Below are 24,313 nucleotides of genomic sequence, written 5' to 3' on the forward strand. Positions count from 1 at the left end.
TGTACTTTTGTCTAGCTCTCTAGAGTCACAGACTGGGTTTCATTGTGGCAGGATGGTCAGTGGCAGCACCAGAGCAGAACATATGTTCCGGAGGACAGACTCAGAGGCAGCTGTTCTGACCTGATACTCTGCAAATTTGGGTGCCTGGTCATGATGCCTTGCAAATAAATCTCCAAGAGTGAGATAAAGAAGGAAGAAAAACAACGTCCAACCGAAGGTATTTATTCCTTTACTAACTGAAGACTCACGCCTTACCAAGGTGTCCAGTTATGGAGTCTCATCACAGATATTAAGGCTCACACTTCATGAAGATGTACCAGTATAAAATCTCTGGGCAAATATGAAGTCCCTTCCCAAACATAAAACTACATACTTCTTAGGATGCACAAAATATAAAGACTCACGTTTATGAAGGGACTTCATATTTGCCCAGAGAAGTTATACTTCAATTAGTAAAGGAATAAATACCTTCGGTTGGATATTTTTTGGTTCCTTCTTTACCTCACTCTTAATGGGGGGAAGGGGTCCTTTTTACGTTTTATTTGAGGTATTTTCCTCTTTTGTGGGTTTTTTTTTTCTTTTTAACAAATAAATCTGGCTTCCTGCCCCCTCTCTCTAAAGCGTTATTCATCTATTTGTTATAATATAGCCTGATGTGTTTCCATTGAGAGTGCTGAACTGCTGGTTGCCATGAAAAGCTTTTTTTAAATGCTTCCTTCACTGAAGCCTGTAAATCTTTAAGCCATAGCTATAATCTGTCACTAATGCTATTTCTTGGGAAAGAACTTTTGGGTTAGATGCACTAAATACGTTAAGACCGTGTGGGTCGCTGTGGGCCAATTTTATGGCCGATTTCTAAACAGTGATCAATGTTCAAATGGCTGCCCATGTAAATGAGTTTTGCGGAGGGCAGTCATAATCCCGTTCAATCCCTTGCTTAGAAACTGGCTCTCACATATGCGCAGAGCCGGTATGGGGAAGCCTGAACAGCTGAGCGACAGGGGAAGCCCAAAAGCAGCCTCCTGTCATTCAGATGTTATCAGAAAGACATCCAAAGGTTCCAAATAATTCAAAATACAGCAATTTGATGAATTTATAATTTACGGAAATTCGATATCACCCCCTTTAACGAAGGAAGCCCATTGGCTACCTATAAATCATCAAATTGCTTATAAAACTCTTTTACTGGTTTTTAAAACATTAACCACAGGACAGCCACTGTACCTTACGTGTCTATTAAACCCATATATACCATCAAGATCTCATAGGTCAGAAACTCAAAACTGCCTTAGAAATTCAATATATCAAGAAATTGTGCATGAACATGTAAGAACTGTCACTTTTTCAGTAACTGGTCCCAAACTTTGGGCTCCTTTTACTAAGCTGCGTTAGGGCATCTGTTCTCTTTCTCAAAAATATTGCAGTTCTTCCCCTATTTCCTTCTGTTTTTGTTCATCTTCGGTAAGAGTTGTTGTTTTTTTCTCTCCCCTGTCCATTCATTGTCAAACTTTATTATCAGTTTTATCATTGTAATTCTATTTTATTGTCTGATTGAGCGGTATAGAATTTTTTTAATAAACTTGAAACACAGAAAAGGAGGAGGGACTTATCCCCCCCCCCCCCTTTTACAAAACCATAGCACAGTTTTTAGTGCCGGCCGTGGCGATAACAGCTCTGATGCTCATGATCAGTCTTCTCCACACACTCAATTTCTCAGTGGTCAGTTACACTACGGAAACAAGATAGAAAGAAGATTGACTCATTTGAGCTTTGGTGCTGGAGGATTTTAGGTGTGCCGTGGACTGCCAGAAGAACTAACAAAATCGTGGAAGAGATCAAACCAGCTATGTCACTCAGAGCCCAAATGATGCAGGTACGACTGTCTTATTTTGGTCACACCATCAGAAGAGAGAAATCACTGGAGAAGGACATCATATTTTGGGAAGATCGAAGAAACCAGGCAAAGAGGTGACCTGCAATCAGATGGCTGGACACGTTGAAAACAACCATGGGGATGACGCTGGAGGATCTTTCCGAACTAGCACAAAATCGCTTTCTTTTTAGATCTGCAATTCATCAAGTCACTAGGACTCAACATAAGAACATAAAAACATAAGAAGTTGCCTCCGCTGAGTCAGACCAGAGGTCCATCGCGCCCAGCGGTCCGCTCCCGTGGTGGCCCACCAGGCCCCCACAAGCACGAGATGAAGGCACCTAACAACAAGAATATATTAAATCTTGAACTTGTAATTTAGAGATTGATTCAAAAGGCAACTATTTTGCCCAAGAAAATACCCCCCCCCTTTTACAAATTCCTATGAGCATTGGAGCTGTTAACCGCCATGGCCGGCGCTAAAAACCACGCTATAGTTTTGTAAAAGGTGGGGTAAAATTCTGACATTATCCAGGCAAAATGGCAAATCATTTTTTCCACATATTCTCCTCTTTTGGTTTTCTTCTTCAAATAAACTTTTCTTCCTCTTGAAATAGCTACTGTTAAGTGAGCTGTGTGGTTCTTCCAAAATGTGATTATGCTTCACCTGTGCAATTTTGAATTCAGTATTATTTATTTATTTTGGTTCTCTTTCATTAAGGTGTGCTAAATGCTAAGGCACCCATTATATTCTATGGGCATCTTTGCATTTAGAGCGCTAAATTGGTTAGCGTACCTTAGCAAAAGGACCCCTCAATTTGTTTCTATTCTGTTTTAAATGACGAAGTTGTTGTGTGGAGCAAATGTTCCCCTGGCTCTTTAAAGGTTAAGGTTTGTGATTACCGTACTTAATTTAATGTGGTGTCTTATATACTGCCAAATCTCCCAAAGGATTAGAAGCGGTTTATAAAACAATTGAACTGACTTAAGTAATGGCCAAAAATCTAATCAGGTACTTTGATTATAACCTCCATTATTTTGGGGCATTCACAAAGAGAGGCTTTGTGGGAAAGTTCCTGGTGTGAGCGAGATAAGTTTGGCCATCAGGATAGGACTTTCTCTTTTAGGGCTCCATTGTATTGGTATGCTGTCCTGTGGGGTCTCCATAATGAGATAGATCTCTTGAATTATAAGAGAAAGCTTCTTTACACTCAGAAAAAAACAACATTTTTCGTAGCCTCCCCACGCCCACTTGACACCAAAACATCACTCTGCATCAATACATTTAGTTACCCTATTCAATCTACTATGAAGATATTGGGTGTAACATTGGACCATGAAAGACCAAGTTGACTCCTTAATCAGAAAGAGTTTTTTTAACTCTATGGAAGCTTCGGTCCATTAGAGCATATTTTGACATGGCAGCTTTTAGAATTCTGGAACAATCCCTCATTTTAAGTCAACTTGATTACTGTAATATCGCCTATTTGGCAATTGCCCAAAAGAATATGCGACGATTACAACTGGTGCAAAATGCAGCGGTTAAACTGATCTTCGGACTGAAGAAGTCCGATCATGTAACACCTTACTACCGACTACTGCATTGGCTGCCGATGGAGGCGCATGTGAAGTTTAAGTTCGGTTGTTTTTGCTTTAAGGCACTATTCGGTCTAGCCCCTAAATATATAACTGACCTTTTCTCTTTCTCAGCCAACAGACATAAGAGAAGCTCACACTTGAACTTCGTTTCCCCTCCAGTTAGAGGATGTAAACTTAAAAGACATCATCAACACCTTCTCTCACATCAGGCAGCATTATGGTGTAAAGATCTAGGTCAATTGCTTACGCCTACTACGTATGGGAAATTTAGGAAACGCCTAAAAACATATCTGTTCCTGAAGTATTTAGGCAGCTGACCTGCACAATTCTTACTCCAAAATAACTGTTAATCTATACCTGCTAATCACTAGCTCTAAACTCTGTTTATTCCACTCAAGTTGTACCATCTTTTAATTATTGTAAACCACATAGAACTTCACGGTCCTGCAGTATATAAACTGTTATCATTATTACACATCCTATGGTTATATAGTGTGTGTGGAGGGGGAGGGGGGGTCATGATTTTCTTTGAGTTTTGATTGATTGTTATGATTTATATTTTATTTTGTTTCCTGTGGGGAGTGAGTTTTCTGGATCTGCAAGATAAGAGTATGTAAATAATAATAAGAAACTAAAAACTGCTGAGAAAAATAGACTACCCTAAAAACTAGAAACTAAGGCCCTCTTTTACTAAGGTGCGCTAATCGAATTAGTCTATGGGCGCGTTAGCATTTAGCGTGCGCTATTCAGTTAGCGCACCTTAGTAAAAGAGGGGGTAAGGGCTACTTTCCTCTGTTGCAAATGCACCGAAGCCCATTCAATTCCCATAGGCTTCGATACGTTTGCTGCAGGAGAATCGCTACTGTGGCTTTGTAAAAAGGGCCCTAAGGTCCCTTGAAATGAGTACAGTCGAATGCTGTTATGTATAATTTACATTATTTGCATTTCCTCCTCTTTGCCCTTTAGCTCAATCAGAACCAGGGCTGGGATCTGGTACCATGAGCAGGATTGCCAGTCCCCCCAGGCCCACTCTAGCTCCCCCCCCCTGCCTTGTCGGGCAGGGAGGAAGTCCGCGCATGTGTGGACTTCCAACCTGCCTGACATGATTTGAGGAGGCTTTTTGAAACCCGGACAAAGTGCTGGGTTTTGAAAAACCATCGGACCCCCCCCCCCTGGACATGTTCTCAAAAGGAGGACATGTTCGGTGAAATCTGGACATCTGGTAACCCTTACCATGAGCCTTTTGCAACTATTGTATCTTATGTCTTTTATTATTATGTATGTACTTCTCTTTTTATATATATATTTGTCTTTCCCTCTTTTTTTTTTTTTATTGTACACCTCAGTTTTACAATAAGCGGTATATCAAAACTTAAATAAACTTGAATTTTATTTTTCTGTTATACATTGCCTTCTGACTCACTTAGCCCTAGAGTTACCATATGGCTCAAGAAAAAGGAGGATGGATTGAGACAACCAGGTTTTACTTCCATTGCTCTTAATGGAAGTAAAACCCGGATATCTCAATCCGTCCTCTTTTTTTCTGGAGCCATATGGTAACCTTACTCTAAGTCCAGTCATCACCATGACAGTTCTCAGCCAGGCACCATGGAACCCTGCGATCATGGCTCCTATATTTGGCACCAGTTGTCACAACCGAGATTCCCTGCCCACTTCGGCAGCATCCTAGCCTAGGGGAGCAGAATCAAACCCGGGTTCTCTGTTTGACAGTGTAGAGAGCTTGCATTGATCCACTCAGCTGGCTCCACACTGTTATGAATTTGTCAGTAATTATAGGTGTCCTTCTTATCACGATTTTTAATACAGGTGTTCATGTATCTAATTGCTAAGTCTGAAACTTGTTATATTAGTTCTCACCAAAGCAATTGTTGAAGACATGCACAGTTCCTGAAAATCGTTTTTCACAGTTCTGTGTGATCCATTCTGCACTAACTTTAAATGTGGTTGAAAGTAGTTATAATGTCTGTTTTGACCAGAGTCTGGAGGAAAAGCTTGTGGAGGCAGATAAAGTGAAATCTTTGGGCACAACAATTGCATCTCAAAGATCTTGTAAGCTGGTACCTTAACTGAGTCATAACAGGTAGATGAGAAGCTATGCAAATGTTAGTCTTAGCTTTTGGATAACTGATTTGGGTGTGAAAATTGTGTGTACAGTAAACCCCTGTGAATTCGCAGTTCGCAAATTGCGGACTCAGTAATTCGCGGTAATTTCCGACCTCCTCTTCCTAGTACTAAAGTCATGGTTACATCAATCAGGAGCTGCTTTGACACACTATCTGGCATATCAAAGCAGCTCCTGATTGGTGTAACCATGACTTTAGTACCAGGAAGAGGCGGTTGGAAAATGTGCCTGGCTTCGTAAGTACAATTTAAGCACCTGCCGGCATCCCAGCTGCTCTCTCCTGCCTTCGATCAGCTGAAAAACCGTATTTTCAGTTTTTCAAAATTCATGCGTGTTCCTGAAACGGAACCCCCGCAAATTTCGGGGGTGTACTGTATAACAAGCTACTCTCATGGTGGCACGTGTTTTTTTCACATTATACATTGCTGACAATGGTGTACGCTCAGGGCCTTCAGGGAATTCACCCCACCCCTTAAAGGCCCTGAGGGTACTGCTCTAAATGTTATTGGTTGAGCAGGCAACAGGCAGGTGCTGCTCAGCCAATCAGATTCAGATCAGTACTGCCAGGGCCTTCAGGGGGTTCGGAGAATCCCCAGCCCAAGAGCCCTGCTTTTTTATTTTGGAGGGGGAGGATTACATTTTGTTTGGTGCAGTTTGACTGGTTACACAAGCTGCCTACTGAACAAATCAAACTGCATCAAGCAAAAAAGTAAACCAAAAAATTAAAAAGCAAGGCTATAGAGCTGGGGATTCACCAAATCCCCTGAAAGCCCTCATTGCATGCCACTGAGTATGATGACTAAAGATGAACATATTTTACTTCATGTCCCCATATTCTTAGGGTTACCAGACGTCCGGATTTCCCCGGACGGCTTTTCAAAACCTGGCACTTTGTCCGGATTTTGAAAAGCTTCCCAACATAATCGCTTTGGGAAGGGGCATCCGAGCATGCTTGGACGCAACACGGAAATGTCATTGCGTCATGTCCGCACATGAGCAGATGTTGTCTGGGGTTGGGGCTGGGGGGCAGGAAAGAAGGGGGAACTGGGGGTGTGGCCATGGGTCTGGATTTTCTCAAAGGAAAATCTGGTAGCCCTACATATTCTCCAGTGTTAAATTGTTTGGAGTGGAGGAATAGTCTAGTGGTTACAGATGCTGCCTCAGAACTCTGCAGTTGTAGGTTCAATTCTAGCACACTCCCTATAACCTTAGGCAAGCTACCCAGGCCCCATAGCTAGATTGTGGGCCCACCAGGACAGATATGGAAAATACTCGGAGTACCTAACTACTGTTCAATATAAGCCAGCTAAGATATAATTGATATATAAATAACCTAACCTAGGAGCAGTGGTATAGTAAGGGGGGGTAGAGTAGCAGACTACCCTGGGCACCGTTTTCGCAAGGGTGCCTGTGCTTCTCCTCTCTGCCCCTCTTTGTACCTCCTTAAATGTTCACCGGCACAAGCAGCATCTTCCACTTGCTGCTCACACCGGCCTCTGTTCCCTTCTGACATCACTTCCTGGTTGCGGGACCAGGACGTGATGTCAGAAGGAAGCCGAGGCCGGCGTGCGCAGCAGGTGGAAGATGCTGCTCCTTTCGGTGAACATTTCAAAAGGTACACAGGGGGTGGGAGGTGGGGCTTTCAAGTGGCAGGAAGAGTGGGGGTACACAGTATGGTGATACAAGATGCCACCGCCACGAGCACTAACCTCCCTCACTACACCACTGCCTAGGAGAAGTAGATGTAGAATGAAGCTTCATGTTTAAAGAGATTACTTGTCCCTCATTTTTGCAGGACTACTGATAAAATACTTTGACACATTTCATTCTTTTTCTTGGTCTCAGTTCCTTATTTACGTTTTTTAGGTTTATTCTTCAGGCATAAGAGCATAAGTTACCTCCTGTATAACACAGTTTTTAAATTCTTTATAACACTGACCCTCATATCCAACAGGAATGATTTTCCTCTTACATTTTCTTTTTCTTCTTGACTACTTGGCAATAAGATCACATAAGCCATTATGAGCATCTGAGTTCAAACAGATGCTCCCAACCGTGTTGCTCAGTGTGTTTTCCCCATCAAATGCCAAAGCCTGCTCAATTCGAGAGACTAACTCAGCAAAAGGGAAAAAAATATAATGAACCTGATCATTTGTTACACAAAATGGAGAGCAAGTTGATCTAAAAATCCTTCCTTGAAGGTTTCCAGCATTCTAAGTACGTTTTGTAGAAACAGAATGCGTTGATTGTATTTGTTGATATTGACACTTTACAGGGGGAATTCTATAAATGGATTCCTAGAAGTACACACCACGTTCATGTGTCTTTGGCATAAATAATCAGCAATGAGACATGTGTCTGCATTAGTCTCTATTAGAACATATGAATTGCTCTACTGGGACAGACTGAAAATCCGTCAAGCCCAGTATTCTGTTTCCAACAGTGGCCAACCCAGGTCCCAAATACCTAACTAGATCCCGAGTAGCTTGTACAAAAAACTAAACCAAAGCCTTGTACTATAACTATGGCAAACTGTAGCCTGTTAACTGTATATTATGTATATTAACCTGTAACCCATCCTCAGCTCTTTGGGGATGACGGGATAGAAAATGAAATAAATAAATAAAACGGACTTCTATTTTAGGAAATTATCCAAATCTTTTAAAGCCCTGCTAAGCTAACTGATTTCACCACATTCTCCAGCAATGAATTCCAGAGTTTAATTACATGTTATGTGAAGAAATATTTTCTCCATATTTCCACTCCACTCAGTATTGTATAGACCTCTATTCCATAAAGTATGGCCTAAGTGCTACAGCATATAACTGCAAGTATTCGCATGGGCAGACCATGGGCATATCGCCAAGAATACTATCAGTTGTGCAGGTTGATTAATACACTTAGGCCTACCTACTTATACCAGCCATTGATCTGGCATAAGTTTTCATGCTTAATTTTTGGTGCCCCAAAATTGGTTTGTGCTAGAATTTGACAATGGCCTAGATATGACTAAGGGACATTATAGAATTGGTACCCATTGTGGTACCTACTTCTTAGCACCAAATTATATAACTGCCCCCATAGATTTCTGGAAAACATTTTTAAATCTGAATTTGGTGATTCAATCTTTTTGCAATTCTGTGCTCTGTATGTGGCTGTTCCCACTGTATGTGCTGGCATATACATGAGTATTTCTGCATATACCTATATGCATTTTCTAAAAGATTCTACATTCAATAAGCCCTTGAAAAATCCAAATCATACTTACCTGATGTTCGGGTCCACTTTAGGGGTCAATACCCCAGGTACATTAGATTGTGAGCCCACCGAGACAGACAAGGAAAAATGCTTGAGTACCTGAATAAATTAATGTAAACTGGTCTGAGCTCCCTTGGGAGAACAGTATAGAAAAATTGAATGAATAAATAAATAAAAAGGTGTCATAGACAATATGCTGAAATCTTCTGCCCAATGTGATGGGCAAAAAAAAGGCAAAGAAACTGAATGTTAGGGAGAATTAGGAAAGGAATGGTAAATAAAACCAAGAATATAATAATTTTTTATTTATTCAATTTTCTATACCGTTCTCCCAGGGGAGCTCAGAACAGTTTCACATGCATTTATTCAGGTACTTGAGCAGTTTTCCCTGTCTGTCCCGGCGGGCTCACAGTCTATCTAATGCACCTGGGGCAATGAGGGCATTAAGTGACTTGCCCAGGGTCACAAGGAGCAGCGTGGGTTGGAACCCACAACCTCAGGGTGCGGAGGCTGTAGCTTGAACCACTGCACCACACTCTCCCCCAGTCTCTGTATTGCTCCACTGCACCATCAGGAAAATGAACAAATTGATTTTGGAAGAGATCAGACTGGATGTTGTTTGTAGGTAACAAAAATCTCATGCACGAATACAGGATGTCCAGGGTGGTACTTGGAGAGAACTCCCAGGAAAGAGACTTGGGAGTTATGATAGACAAGTCGATGAAGCCGTCCACGCAATGTGTGGCGGTGGTAAAAAGGGTGAACAGATTGCTAGAAATGATAAAGAAGGGGATCACAAACAGATCGGAGAAGGTTATCATGCCACTGTACCGGGCCATGGTGCGCCCTCACCTGGAGTACTGCGTCCAGCACTGGTCACCGTACATGAAGAAGGACATGATGCTACTTGAAAGGGTCCAGAGAAGGGCGACTAAGATGGTTAAGGGGTTGGAGGAGTTTCCGTATAGTGAAAGATTAGAGAAACTGGGCCTTTTCTCCCTCGAACAGAGGAGATTGAGAGGGGACATGATCGAAACATTCAAGGTACTGAAGGGGATAGACTTAGTAGATAAGGACAGGTTGTTCACCCTCTCCAAGGTAGGGAGAATGAAAGGGCACTGTCTAAAATTGAAAGGGGATAGATTCCGTACGAATGTAAGAAAGTTCTTCTTCACTCAGAGAGTGGTAGAAAACTGGAACGCTCTTCAAGAGTCTGTCATAGGGGAAAACACCCTCCAGGGATTCAAGACAAAGTTAGACAAGTTCCTGCTGAACCAGAACGTACGCAGGTAGGGCTAGTCTCAGGGCGCTGGTCTTTGACCAAGGGCTTCTGCGTGAGCGGACTGCTGGGCACGATGGACCACTGGTCTAACCCAACAGCGGCAATTCTTATGTTCTTATGTGTCCCACATGATGAAGTTATGATTATCTTATTTTGGTCAGACTGTTAGAAGAGAGAAATAACTGTAGAAGAACATCTTGTTTGGAAAGATCGAAGGAACTAGGCAAAGAGGGTGACCCACAACTAGGTGGCTGGATAACATTGACATCTACTATAGGGATGATGCTGGAAGACCTCGTTGGACTAGCACTTGACCGACTTCTTTATGGCTCTTTAAATCATCGAGTCGCTAGGACTCGAACACGAGCTGATGGCACCTAACACACACACATCGCTCCATGGTGCGACCTCACCTTGACTACTGTGTTCAGTTTTGGTCACTGTATCTCAAAAAAGATTTAGCAGAATTAGAAAAAGTTCAAAGAATAGTGACCAGAATGATTAAGAGCACACTTCTGTGAACTGTGCATAAAGGGTACTCCTCATATGAAGAAAGGCTGAAGAAGTAGGGCTCTTCATCTTGGAAAAGAGAAAGCTGAGGTCTACAAAATCCTGAATGGTGTAGAATAGGTAAAAGTGAATTGATTTTTTTACTCTTTCAAAAGTATGAAGACTAAGGGCTCCTTTTACAAAGGTGCGCTAGTGTTTTTAGTGCACACTATAGCGTGCACTAGCTGAAAAACTACCACCTGCTCAAGAGGAGGCAGTAGCGGCTAGTACGCGTGGCATTTTAGTGCACGCTATTCCACGCGTTAAGGCCCTAACGCGCCTTCGTAAAAGGAGCCCTAAGGGACATTAAATAAAGCTACATGCAAATACAAGCAGTCCCTGAGTTACAGATGCCTGACTTAAATACCACTCATATTTAAGAACCTGGTTGAGGCTTCATTTGATTTCACTGAGCAGTATTTCCAGTAGCTTAGAGTCCTACACTTCTCCTGCAGCGGATTCAGGAATGATGTATAGCCTCATTAACAAGTGTGTGGTTGTGCATGCTGTACCTTAAGAGGGCTTGAATCCAATTTTTCTTAGGCCCTCTTAACATCTTCATTGTTTTTTCCTCTCTCCTTTAGAAAATACTTACTATATTTAGCCACAAGACCTCAGAAACACCACTCCTCCGTCCCACTCTAGGTGTTATTCTACGGGGAGATTCATGTGTTAACTCCTCACCGGTTTGGGCTCCATCTTAGAACTTGATTACTTTTTATTTAACCCTCTTAATTTTTTTAAATTTGTTTTATAATTTTCACTTATCTTGGTAATAATCAACTGTTTCTTAACATTTCAGTAGATTAAGCGGTTGGACCCTTAAGAGGGAACACTGGTAGGGACAGTTGGCCCTTTTGTCAGCTGGGAGCAGAGGTAAGCAGCAAGAATCTTAAAATCTACAAGCTCTGAGTTGCATACAAATCTGACTTAATTACAGCTTCAAAAACATAGCTTGTTCTTAACCTGACGACTGCCTGTACTTTTAAAACAAATAGAAGGAAATATTTTTTTCACTCAGCAAATGGTTAAGCTCTGGGGCTCGTTGCCAGATGATATGGCAACATCGATTAGTGTATCTGGGTTTATAAAGGGTTTGGGCAAGTTCCTGGAAGCAATGTCCATAGTATGCTGTTGAGATAAATATGGGGATAGTATGGAATCTTGCTATTTCTTGGTTTTTTGCCAGGTACTTGTGACCTACATTGGCCATGGTAGGAAGCAGGATACTGAGCTAGACGAACCACTGGTCTGACCCAGTTTGGCTATTCTTATGTTCTTATAAAATACATTGGGAACTGTGAATGACCCAACTTTTGTGTCACTCTTCTGACCTATTGCAACCCTCTAGTATCTTCAGAACAAGTAAAAGAAAAACCATATATTCCCTCAATTCATTCAATTCCACCTACTAAGTTTTGCAACTAAAGGTTCAACTTCAGCTAGATTGTCAGAATGCCAGAAAAGTAGTCTAACTTCAGCTGGCTGGACTCATCATAGATCCAAACGCTGGCACCTACTTTTTTGATTTTCTTTAAGCACACCCTTGTGTTTAAATTTTTCTTCATTTTATATATTTTTTGATTATTCTTGCCAGGTGGAGGTGTCGTTGCAATCATTAATCTAAGTATCACTATACATTAAAAGAAAATCAAAAAAGTATATGCTTTGCTCACTCCAGCGTTTGGATCTATGACAACTCCAACCAGCTGAAGTTATTCTACTTTGCTGGCATTCTGACGATCCAGATGAAGTTGAACCGTTAATTGCAAAACTTAAATAGTACGTGGAATTGAATTAATTGAGGGAATATATGGTTACTCTTCTGGCCTAAATCAATAAACAGGATAGATCACCTAATTGTTACATATAATGTTTAAAACAGAGGAGAAAAGACCTAAAAAAAACCCTGGAATATGGATCTAAAAGACCATAGCCAATTGGGGTTGGTTTTCATCACTGGTCAAAAAACCCCTGTGTGGATTTTAATTTTTAACTTATTGTGTGATATTATTTTTAATAGTGTAGCTGCGTTTTTCAATCTTTGCATCCAAAACGCAGCTACACTACGGAATATATGAGCAATTTGAAAAATTGGTTTACACCGGCAATGGGTCACTAAGATAAGTGCTTGACATTTAAAGATTATGGTGTTCTTTCAGCATTGAATCATGTTCAGAGGTGCTGGTTTTTTCATGCTCAATCATTAACAAGAGAGATTTTGATAAAAGTTTTAGAAAAAGAAATATAAATATTGCATATATTTGATAAAGATTAAAAATAATATCACACAATAAGTTAAAAATTAAAATCCACACAGGGGTTTTTTGACCAGTGATGAAAACCAACCCCAATTGGCTATGGTCTTTTAGATCCATATTCCAGGGGTTTTTTGAGGTCTTTTCTCATCTGTTTTAAACATAAATTATATGTAACAATTAGATGATCCATCCTGTTTATTGATTTATACATCGTTTTTTGGACACTTCATTACGTTTCCATTCCATATTCCAGTTCATACTCTTCTGGCCTAGACATCCTATGCAGAATGGCGTTTTATATTCGGCAGTCGAGTGCCATCTTTACCATTAGAAAGCTTTTTCCTGCTATACCATGCTAGGAAAACTTGTTTAATCTGCAAGGTAATGTTTTTCTCAAGTATTTCTTGTTGATGTGAGCTGTCAGCTATACTATTCACAGTATGTGCTATCCAAGTGTTCCTCTGGTGCAGCCACTGCAGAAATACACTCACGCCAACATTAGCTGACTTTTTTTTGGAGAAAAAAGATGTCTCTACCAACAAGAACTGGTGGCCACCAGTGTTCCCTCTAAGCAGGCGGGTGTTGTGAGCAAACTTTTTTCACTGTGAGCTAAAAATATCGGGCGCCAGCAAGTTATGAGCCAAATAAATATGTTGCTTTCTACCACAGAACTTCCTTACGTTTGTATGGAATCTATCCCCTTTCAACTTTAGAGAGTGCCCTCTCGTTCTCCCTGCCTTAGCTACTAAGTCTATTCCCTTCAGTACCTTGAATGTTTCTATCATGTCCCCTCTCAATCTCCTCTGCTCAAGGGAGAAGAGGCCCAGTTTCTCTAATCTTTCGCTGTACGGCAACTCCTCCAGCCCCTTAACCATTTTAGTTGCTCTTCTCTGGATCCTTTCGAGTAGTACCGTGTCCTTCTTAAAGTACCAGTGCTGGACGCAGTACTCCAGGTGAGGGCGTACCATGGCCCGGTACAGCAGCATGATAACCTTCTCTGTCTCTTCAGTCCAGCATCTGCCCCTTCCATTCACTGTCTGTCTTTCCCTGCCATCTCTCCTCCTGCCCCCCCCCCACCCCCCAATTTGGTCTAGCATCCATCATCTTCCTTCTGTTCCCCTCATGGTCTGGCATCTCTATCCTTCCCTCCCCCCTGTGGTTTTTAGCATATCTCTCTTCTCATTTCCTCCACTCAGATCTGATCATTCTCTGCTCTCTCTTCCCTTTTCTTCTCTGGTCTTCCTTCTCTATTTTCTGCCTCCATCTAAATTAAATTCTTTCTTACTATTTAGTCCCGTTTCCCTCTTTTCACTGTGTCTACACACAGCTTGTCACCCCTTTCCCTCACCCCTCCATTATCTTACTATTTTCTTCCCCCTTTATTTATCTCCTCCTTCCATCCAGTATGTGTTCTTTCCCCACTTCCATTCAGCATCTGCTCTCCCTTCTCAACTGACATCCATCTGCCTTCTGCTCTCTCTCCCTTCTTCTCACTTCCATCATCTGTCCCCTTCTCTCTCTCTCTCATCTCCTCCATTCCATCATCTGCCCCTTCTCTCTCTCTCTCTCTCCCCCCCCCCAACTTCCATCATCTGCCCCCCTTCCCCTCACCTTTGTGGGTCACTTTCTTTCCCCTGAGGGTGGCTCATGTCACAGGGGAAGCTTTGGCCGAGCAGAACCGCTTGATTGACAGTGGAACTTACTTGATTGATGTCGATGCTGGGGCCCGTTGCCGTTTGAAGGAAAAAAAAAAAGGTGGAAAAAAGGAACCTGTAAAGGCGAGAGGAAGGGAAACCTCCAGGACAGCTGCTTTTTGCCCTCCTTCAGCGGCCCAAGAGTTCAGACCAGCAGCGGCAGCTCTGTATGCTTTTAACTTCGGCACAGAGCTGCCCCTAATCAATAGTTTAGCGCGGTTTCATGAGGCAGCCTCGGGGCCTTTGATAGCCGGCCCGCTTCGATGATGCGATGTGGGCCGGCCTAGCAAAGGCCCCGAGGCTGCCTTATGAAACCGCGCTAAACTATTGATTAGGGGCAGCTCTGTGCCGAAGTTAAAAGCATACACAGCTGCCGCTGCTGGTCTGGAGGTGCGGAGACAAGGCAGGAGGAAAACGCGGTGGAAGGCAGGAGTCCCGGCGAAGGCAGGAGTCCCGGCACAGCGACTGCAACAGGAAGTTGCAAGTCAGCTGACGCCGGCCTTTCGTTGCGGCGGGGACCGAATCCTTCGCGGACCGGCAAGATTTTGTTTGCGGACCGGCGGTTGAAGAACTGTGCTCTACACTGTGTGCGCTGTGACGAGAAACATGTGCGCTGCGAGGTAATATTTTGTGCGCCAACGCACCCCAGCGCAGCTTAGCGGGAACACTGGGCTGGCCACCCCAAATTTAAAATGGCTCTAACAAATTTTCTACCCAGAACTAAAGGAATGTACTTTCTGGAACAGGCATGCATTGTCCACATATAGGAATAGATTGTTAAATAAAATATATTGTTGGAATTCTTCCCCCCCATCCTTAAAATGAGATATGGATAGGACACCATGGAAATTAGTTAGGCAGTGGTCCAATCAGTGCAGTAATTGACTACACCAATTAAAATGTTATTAAAAAATTGAGACACCCTTGGATGTCTCCCCAAAATGATGCCTTTGTCCTGAGTAAAGGGTGACCTGTCAAATGCACGCAGGACAATTGTGCCCTAACAACTGCATGCATGGCAAATGCGTGCACTGAATGGGAGGTGACCCGTCAAATGCACTCTGACAATTGGATATAATTTTGCCTTGTTGAGGGTTAAAAAATAACCCTATTTTTTTGAGGGGGCTAAACTTAAAAGTTTCACTTTGTATCTAGTGTTAGGGTAAGGTTTCCATGATGATTATGGGAACCCTTTGCATAAGTGGATATCTGGAAGGCCCTGATTTGCTCAGACTCCTCAAGCCCTGTCCCTTGGGAGGGGCTTGAGGAGTCTGAGCAAATCAGGACCTTCCAGATATCCACTCATGGCAGATTTCACAGGGCACAATTGATGGGGCGGCAATATATTGCGTGCACTTGTCTGTGCATGCAATTATCGGGGTGCAAATGTGCGTGGAGTTTTCAGTGTGCCAACTAAAGAGGCACCTAAGGGTGTCTACAGCCATTGTTAATGCTGGAAGCACCTTTAAGCACCCTTAGGCGGCTCTTTAGACTTGATTCTCATGGAAGGTAGGCGCTGGAAATATAAGCCTTTAAAACCCTGGCCTACATTTCCAGCACCTACCTTTTCATGTAGCCTGCAATGCTCCAAATGGCGCTACTGCATGATTGACACACAATCAGCAGCTATTAACAGCACTCTTCCAAGAATCCAGCCCCAAATGCAAAAGCTCATATTATGGACATGTGAACATGCAGAAACGGATCTCTTTCCGAGATACAGAGAACCTCTTATCCAAGAAAAGCACTTTAGTGTAACTGTGTTGGTGGAATATTTGTCTCTTTGGTTGCTTGAGACCTTGGAGCACCCCTGGTGTGCCAAAGTCCAGCAAACAATTACACACCAAAATGCCTTACTTATAAATATGGTTTCTAATTTTTGGTTATAACCAACCCTCCTCTCCCTTGAAAATTGCCCTTTCTCTCAATGATCTGATGATGTCATCCGGCCCGCCCTGCCTTCACAGCAGATATCATTGGCTCAGATCATGTCTCTTACTTTCCCTTCAGTGGCTGTGGGGAGTAGGAGAAGGCAGCCATGGACCTAGAGCAAGTCATTCAAGACTGATTATTGCAAGCATTTTTTTTTTTTTTTTTCTTTTGACATTCTAATCTCCCAATGTGAATCTTGCTCTTTTTGTAAATATTTCAGTTTATAAATCTATAAATAACTATTACTATAAATGGCTATGCAGAGAACGATATCTACATCTTTTGTGTTTTGTAATTACTGATCTCCAAAGTTCTCACCTCTCAGTTGCAGATGTAACTGTCGCTTAACTGGCTTTCAGGCTCATGATCAAAAAACAAAGACGTCCCCCAAAACATCCTAAATTGGCACTTGGACGTCCTAATCGCCAGGATGTCCAAGTGCCGATAATCTAAACCATCTTTCTATACGTCTAGCGAGGTGTTCCAGCCTCTGTACGTTCAAAGCACAAGATGGGCACGATGGAGGCGTGTTATGGGCGGTCTCAAGGGCGGGGTAGACATGGACTTCTTGCAGCGATAATCAAACATTTTGCAAAACATCCTGGATGGAACGTATACTTTTGGAACTGGACCTTTTTTAAAGGGTCTAATCCAGAACGCCGCGGCCAAGCTTATTTTCGCTAAAGGCAAGTTCGACCACGTCTCCCCACTCCTGTCCAAACTTCACTGGCTCCCAGTTCACTCCAGAGTCCTCTTTAAATGTGCCTATTTAGCCTTCAAGAACCTACATGGCATCCTCCCTCCCGTTATCCCACGCTTCTGGAACTCCTCTAACCCTAATTCCACTAGATCCTCCCAAAAACTGAAACTATCATTCCCCTCTGCAAAAGGTATATCCCGCGTAGGAAAACTAGGAACATCCCTCCCCTTTAGAACCACAGAACTCTGGAACAACCTCACATCCCCGCTCAGAATTTCAAGCTCCCTTCAATCCTTCCGCAAACACCTGAAAACTTGGCTCTTTTCAAAAATCTAACACCTCCCGCTCTTTGGTACCCTGACCTTCTTTATCTTCCTAGCTCCTTTCCTATAACCCTTCATTGTAGCTCCTTTTCTACCTAACCCTATAAACCGTGCCGAGCTCTACGCTTGTGGAGATGGTGCGGTATACAAACCTAAGGTTTAGTTTAAGTGCCACAAAGTTTCCCACAAGTGACCAAATGACCACTGCATGCATCAAAGTAAGACACCCCCCCACACACACACACACACTCCCCCAGTGCTCACTGACACAAAAATGAGAACAAAAAAGTACATACAGTGGTACCTTGGATTATGAGCATAATCCGTTCCAGGAGCATGCTCGTAATCCAAAACGCTCGTTTATCAAAGCAAAGTTCCCCATAGAAAATAGTGGCAACACCGACGATTCATTCCAGAACCCGGGGTCTGTACCTGTCGGGTGCCGGGTGCTGCAGCAGCGTCTCCTCCGTCCACCTCCTCCGTCCGTCATCCGAAGAAGAACCCCACAGTGCCGCTTCGGGGGGATGCATCTAATGTCCGCCAGCCGCTGGAGAACCCCGCAGTGCCGCTTCAGTGGGATGCCTCCTCCATCCGCCGGCCAGCCCTCCACGTCAGATGCCCCCCGCATGCTGGAAAGCCCCCACCTGAGCCCACGCAGCTAAGCGCCGCCCCACCCGCACGCTGCGCATGACACGCACAATGCAGATAATTGATGCTGTGTGCGTCACACGCAACGCGCAGGCAGGACGGCACCCGGCCGCGCAGGCCCAGACAGAGGCCCTCCAAACTACGGAAGACACTTGACGTGGAAGGCTAGACGGAAGAGGAATCCCCTGAAGCGGCGCTTCCTGGGATGTAAGTACTCGTTTATCGGGGCAGTGCTTGGTTTGCGAGTCAAAAGTTTGCTGAGTGTTTTGCTGGTCTTGCAAAATACTCGCAAACCAGGTTACTCGCCGACCGAGGTTCCACTGTACAACTTATCTCTAAAACAGCAGCATCTGGTATGGGGAAGCCTAGTACACCTGCACACAGCTGTCTTAAGTAGCTTGGTGGGTGGGCTAATGAACCATAGAGAGGAGGACCCAGGCCCATAACCCACTCTAACCACTACATTTATGGTAGAACATGTGAGCCCACCCAAACCCTACTAAACTGCCATATAGGTGCCACCTGCAGCCATAAGTGCTATTCGGGTGGTACACAGGAGGGTATAGTAGGATGGGGAGGGTTGGGGACACACCCTAAATGATAAGGGGGTTATGGTGAGATATACAGTGCTCTCTTAAGGCAGTGATTCCCAACCCTGTCCTGGAGGAACACCAGGCCAATCGGGTTTTCAGGCTAGCCCTAATGAATATGCATGAGAGAGATTTGCATATGATGGAAGTGATAGGCATGCAAATTTGCTTCATGCATATTCATTAGGGCTAGCCTGAAAACCCAATTGGCCTGGTGTTCCTCCAGGACAGGGTTGGGAACCACTGCTCTAAGGTATCCCATAGCTATGTCAGGATGTCTATGTGGCCAGTCCATTACTTTGCTGGTCCCACCCATAGAAACATAGAAGATGATGGCAGAAAAGGGCTACAGCCCATCAAGTCTGCCCACTCTGCTTACCCACCCCCTGTCTATGCCCTAATGACCCAATTTCCTTATCTTGACCCTCGTAGGGATCCCACATGGGTATCCCATTTATTCTTAAAGTCTGGCATGCTGTCTGCCTCGATCACCTGCACTGGAAGCTTGTTCCAATGATCAACCATTCTCTCTGTGAAGAAATACTTTCTGGTGTCACCATGAAATTTTCCGCCCCTGAATTTGAGCGGGTGCCCTCTTGTGGCTGAGGGTCCCTTGAGAAAGAAAATATCATCTTCCACTTCGACACGTCCCATGAGGTACTTAAATGTTTCGATCATGTCTCCCCTCTCCCTACGTTCCTCGAGAGTGTAGAGCTGCAATTTGTTCAGACTCTCTTCGTACGAGAGACCCTTGAGCCCCGAGATCATCCTGGTGGCCGTCCGCTGAACTGATTCAATTCTGCGCACATCTTTACTGTAATGTGGCCTCCAGAATTGCACACAGTACTCCAGATGAAGTCTCACCATGGCCCTGTACAACGGCATTATGACTTCAGGCTTACGGCTGACGAAACTTCTATTGATACAACCCAATATCTGCCTTGCCTTAGATGAAGCCTTCTCCACTTGATTGGCAGTTTTCATGTCTGCACTGATGATTACTCCTAAATCTCGTTCTGCTGAAGTCCTAGTTAAAGTTTCTCCGTTCAAGAAGTACGTCCTGCATGGATTTCCGCTTTCGAGGTGCATGATCTTACATTTCTTAGCATTGAAGCCTAGCTGCCAAGTTGAGGACCAACTTTCCAATGTAAGCAGGTCCTGCGCCATATAATTCTGTAAACTGCATTTACTTACTATATTACATAGTTTGGCGTCATCGGCGAATAGTGTTATTTTACCTTGAAGCCCTTGAGTCAGGATTAGGATGTTTTTAACCTGGATGTTTTTCTGATTGAAAATGGGATATAAAGAAAGATGTTCTAGTGGCCAAAATGTTTTAAATATATATATTTGGAAGTCCAACAATTTGCCATTCGAAAATGGCTATTTTTGTACCTCCAACTTTGGACGTTCAGCTGGAAACGTCCAAGTTGGACGTAGACTTTTTTTTAAAAAATGCCTCTCCACCTGTTCAATCAGCTTGTAATATAGGGGGTTATTCTCTAACAATTCACATGCACTAAAACAGTTAAATGTGCATTGTTTGCTGTAGGCCCATTAGTTTAAAAAAAAAAAAACCAACCTTTAGTGGGGAGAGGCCTCACGATTGGGGGAATAAAGGGGAAAACTGCTGCCTATAGTGAGGGCACTGGAGAGTATGTCTACTGTTTTTTAATTATTATGTAAGTGTGGGTTATTTTATTATGTATGTTGTATTGTTACCCGCATAGAATTGCAGGATATGCAGGTTATAAATCTTTTGAATAAATAAATAAATACTGAGGATGAAGAGGAGAGTAAAAAAGACCATCTAAAAAAAACTAAACCTTAATTTTGGGATGCAGTCATTTCTACTTTCCCCAAAGTGTTTAATTAGCTTGCTATAAACATTCACATTTACAATTAAGGACTTTTAGTTCTAGAGATTTCTAATCCACTGAAAAGTTCTCAGCCCAAATAAGAAGAGACTGATGTAGAGCCATGAAACTTAGAAGTTATTCCACTCTTTTCTTGGCACTTTTCATTTCAATGAGGCAAAGGCATCTGGTAAACGGGCACAAGTATAGGGAAACCAAGCCATTGTGACATCAATGATGAGGTTGACTCTTAGGCATTGGTGGAATTTGGCACTACGACATCACAATACAAGAGGCCGCTGAAAAGTTATCAACCCAACCAAGAAGAGAATGATGTGGAGCCATGAAACTCACTAGTTAGTCCACACCTTTCTTGGCACTTTTCTTTTCATTTCATATTACTGAAATGAAAAGTGTCAAGAAAAGTGTGGAATAACTGCACATTAAAATTCTGTATTATAGCACATTAAGCAAAAAGCGTAGGTCCCCTTTTATCAAGTTGTGTAAGGGATCGTTTTTATCACAGACCACTGTGGTAAAAACTCCAACACACATATGAGTGTCGGAGCTTTTACCACAGCAGTCTGCGATAAAACAAAACCTTATGCAGCTTGATAAATGGAGGCTTTAATGTATTTTAGTGGGAGGGTTCATCTATCCTCTATTGTTATGGTACATAAAATAGGAAAATCTTTAAGAGCTCACACTTTTTTGTAAAGGTGTTTTAAGGCAACAGAGTAGAGGTCTGCATGGGAACGGGGATCGCGGGAATCCCCCCCTAACCCACGGGACTCCCATGGGAACCCCCCTCTAGCCAACGGGACTCCCACGGGGATGGAAGGATTTGGAAGCAGGGTTCGTCCATATAATATAATGGACACATCAGCCTTAGTAAAAGAGGGGGTTTATAAGTTAATTACCTGAACAGAAAACAAAAAAAGGGTTACACCAAAGAGATTCCACAAGGAAAACAGCAAAAGAAACTGTGAAATTGATGATCCTGTCAGAAGTAATTGCTGCTTTTTATGGGGACGGGCAGGGATGGAGGTAATTCCTTGCGGTGATGGGTGGGGACGGAGAGGATCCTGACGGGGACGGGTGGGAACGGAGAGGATCCGGACGGGGGACATGTGGGGACGGAAAGGATCCTAGTGGGGACGGAGAGGATCCTGGTGGAGACGGGCGGGGATGGGCGGGATTTCTGTCCCTGTGCAACTCTCTACAACAGAGTAGACACCCCGGATAGTGTGACTAACATAACGAAAGGCCTGACGAAGCTTGAAGAATGGTCTGAAATTTTGCAGCTAAAATTTAATGCTAAGAAATGCAAGATCATGCATTTGGGCTACAAAAAATCCGAAGGAATGGTATAGTTTAGGAGGTGAAGAACTTTTGTGCACAATCGAAGAGCGGGATTTGGATGTGATTGTATTGTATGTGATGATCTTAAGGTGACCAAACAGGTAGAAAACGTGATGGCGAAAGCTAGGAATCTAGGGTGCATAGGGAGAGGTATGGCCAGAAGGAAAAAGGAGGTGTTGATGCCCCTGTATAAGACTCTGGTGAGACCTCATTTAGAATATTGTGTACAATTCTGGAGGCTGCATCTTCAAAAAGATATAAAAAGGATGGAGTCGTCCAGAGGAAGGCTATAAAATGGTTTTTGGTCTTCTTCATAAGGCGTATGGGGACAGACAAAGATCTCAATCTGTATACTTTGGAGGAAAGGTGGGAGATATGATAGACAAAAACAATTTAAATCTCTACGGGCTTTGGGCAACTGGCAGCTGCTAGCACGGCTTTGTAAAAAGGGGGGTATGTAATAACAGGATGAGTCATAATCTCAATGATATGCAAACTGCATTTTCAATATTGTTACAATTCTGAATTTTGGAATTTGCTCAACCCTTTTCTGTCGTTGTTCATGGTGAAGTATAGTCAGGCACACAAGGCATTTTCATATCCTTGTACCTGAGATAGTGGAAGGTTAAGTGATATGCTCAAGGTCACAAGAGTAGCAGTGGAATTTGAGCCCTAGCTTCCCTGGGTCTCAGCCCCCCCCTGCTCTAACCCCCTCTTTTACTAAGGAACACTAACCAATTAGCACACGCTAATCGCTAATGCGTTCATAGACTAACATGCATGCGTTAGCGTTTAGCGCATGCTAAATCGATTAGCGTGCGCTAATCGGTTAGCTCACCTTTTTAAAAGAGGGCCTAAGGCCTAGATTCACAAAGCAACCGATTGGTTTGCGACCCCTTTACAACCAAATTTCCCTCCGGCCTGATTCGCTTACCTCTCCTGCGATCCGCTTCCAATCCGTGCATGCAAAGTAGGCAGGGACATGATTCACCGCACAAAATTTCACATCCAACTGGGCTGGCTGATCAACTGAAGAAGCGACTGCTGGGAAGCAGTTGAAAACGTCAAACCTGCGAACAGAATGCTGGGCATAATCAAAAAAGGTATCACTACCAGAACGAAGGAGGTCATCCTGCCATTGTATCGAGCAATGGTGCGACCACATCTGGAATACTGTGTCCAATACTGGTCGCCGTACCTTAGGAAAGACATGGCGATACTTGAGAGGGTCCAGAGGAGAGCAACTAGGATGATAAAGGGAATGGAGAACCTTTCATATGCCGAAAGGTTGGACAAACTGGGGCTCTTTACCCTGGAAAAGCGGAGACTGAGAGGAGACATGATACAGACATATAAAATCATGAAAGGCATAGAGAGGGTGGATAGGGACAGATTCTTCAGACTAGCGGGGACAACAAAAACAAGAGGTCACTCAGAAAAACTGAGAGGGGACAGATTCAAAACGAATGCAAGGAAGTTTTTCTTCACTCAGAGGGTGGTGGACACCTGGAACACGCTTCCAAAGGAGGTAATAGGACAGAGTACAATACTGGGTTTCAAAAAGGGACTGGATGACTTCCTGAAAGAGAAGGGGATTACAGGGTATAGATAGAAGGTTACACTACAGGACAAAAGCGAAAAGCATATGTGAGTTTTAGGGTAGGAGCACTACCAGGTCCTGGACCTGAGGGGCCGCCGCGTGAGCGGACTGCCGGGCACGATGGACCTCCGGTCTGACCCGACAGAGGCAAGTCTTATGTTCTTATTGAAGCCCTGCTCTCTGCCCTGTCAGCCCCGATCTCCTGCAGCCCTGTACGCCTCCTGCAGCCCTGATCTGCCTGCCCCAAACGCCTCCCACAGCCATGATCTGCCTGCCCTGATCTGCCTGCCTGACATGTCCTCTCTGCTCCCCCTGGCTCTGCCGCCTTCCCTGCAGTGCACGCTGCAGTGCTGCCCCGCTTTAAACCAGCGGGCCCGCACTGCAGGGAAGGCAGCAAGAGCAGAGCTTGGAAGGGGAGAGCAGGCAGGAGGAGAAGAGTGAACCCGCGGCGACTGCCACCTCTTCCTGCTGCTGCTTCATTGCCGGTAGTTGCCGCAGGATGCGGAAGAGAGCCCTCGTCGCTGTGGCTCGCAAGCAAATGAGCCCGGGGGGAAAGGAGAGGATGGCTGAGGGGGAGGCAGATCTCCATCCAGCCCCGGGATTGCCACAATGGCTAGTTAAATGTGCAGGCAGGCTGTATGCC

General features: G+C 43.8%; 1 protein-coding gene and 1 long non-coding RNA gene across 6 annotated transcripts in view; one reads left to right on the top strand and one right to left on the bottom strand.

Annotated features, from left to right (window-relative positions):
* NTN1 (netrin 1) overlaps window positions 1–24,313 on the top strand; it is a 357,430-nt gene that overhangs the window by 51,638 nt on the left and 281,479 nt on the right. The gene's annotated exons all lie outside the window — the stretch shown is intronic.
* The window catches only part of LOC117367686, a 46,591-nt gene that overhangs the window by 7,545 nt on the left and 14,733 nt on the right, over window positions 1–24,313 (bottom strand). For 4 of the 5 annotated variants that reach the window (XR_004540819.1, XR_004540821.1, XR_004540822.1 and 1 more), the window contains exon 5: window positions 23,005–23,140. The exons of the other annotated variant lie outside the window; for it this stretch is intronic. This is a non-coding gene — a long non-coding RNA (uncharacterized LOC117367686). The remainder of the gene's footprint in view (window positions 1–23,004; window positions 23,141–24,313) is intronic. 5 annotated transcript variants of the gene reach the window in all.

This window comes from Geotrypetes seraphini, chromosome 10 (assembly GCF_902459505.1).
Source record: "Geotrypetes seraphini chromosome 10, aGeoSer1.1, whole genome shotgun sequence".
Taxonomy (NCBI): Eukaryota; Metazoa; Chordata; class Amphibia; order Gymnophiona; family Dermophiidae; genus Geotrypetes; species Geotrypetes seraphini.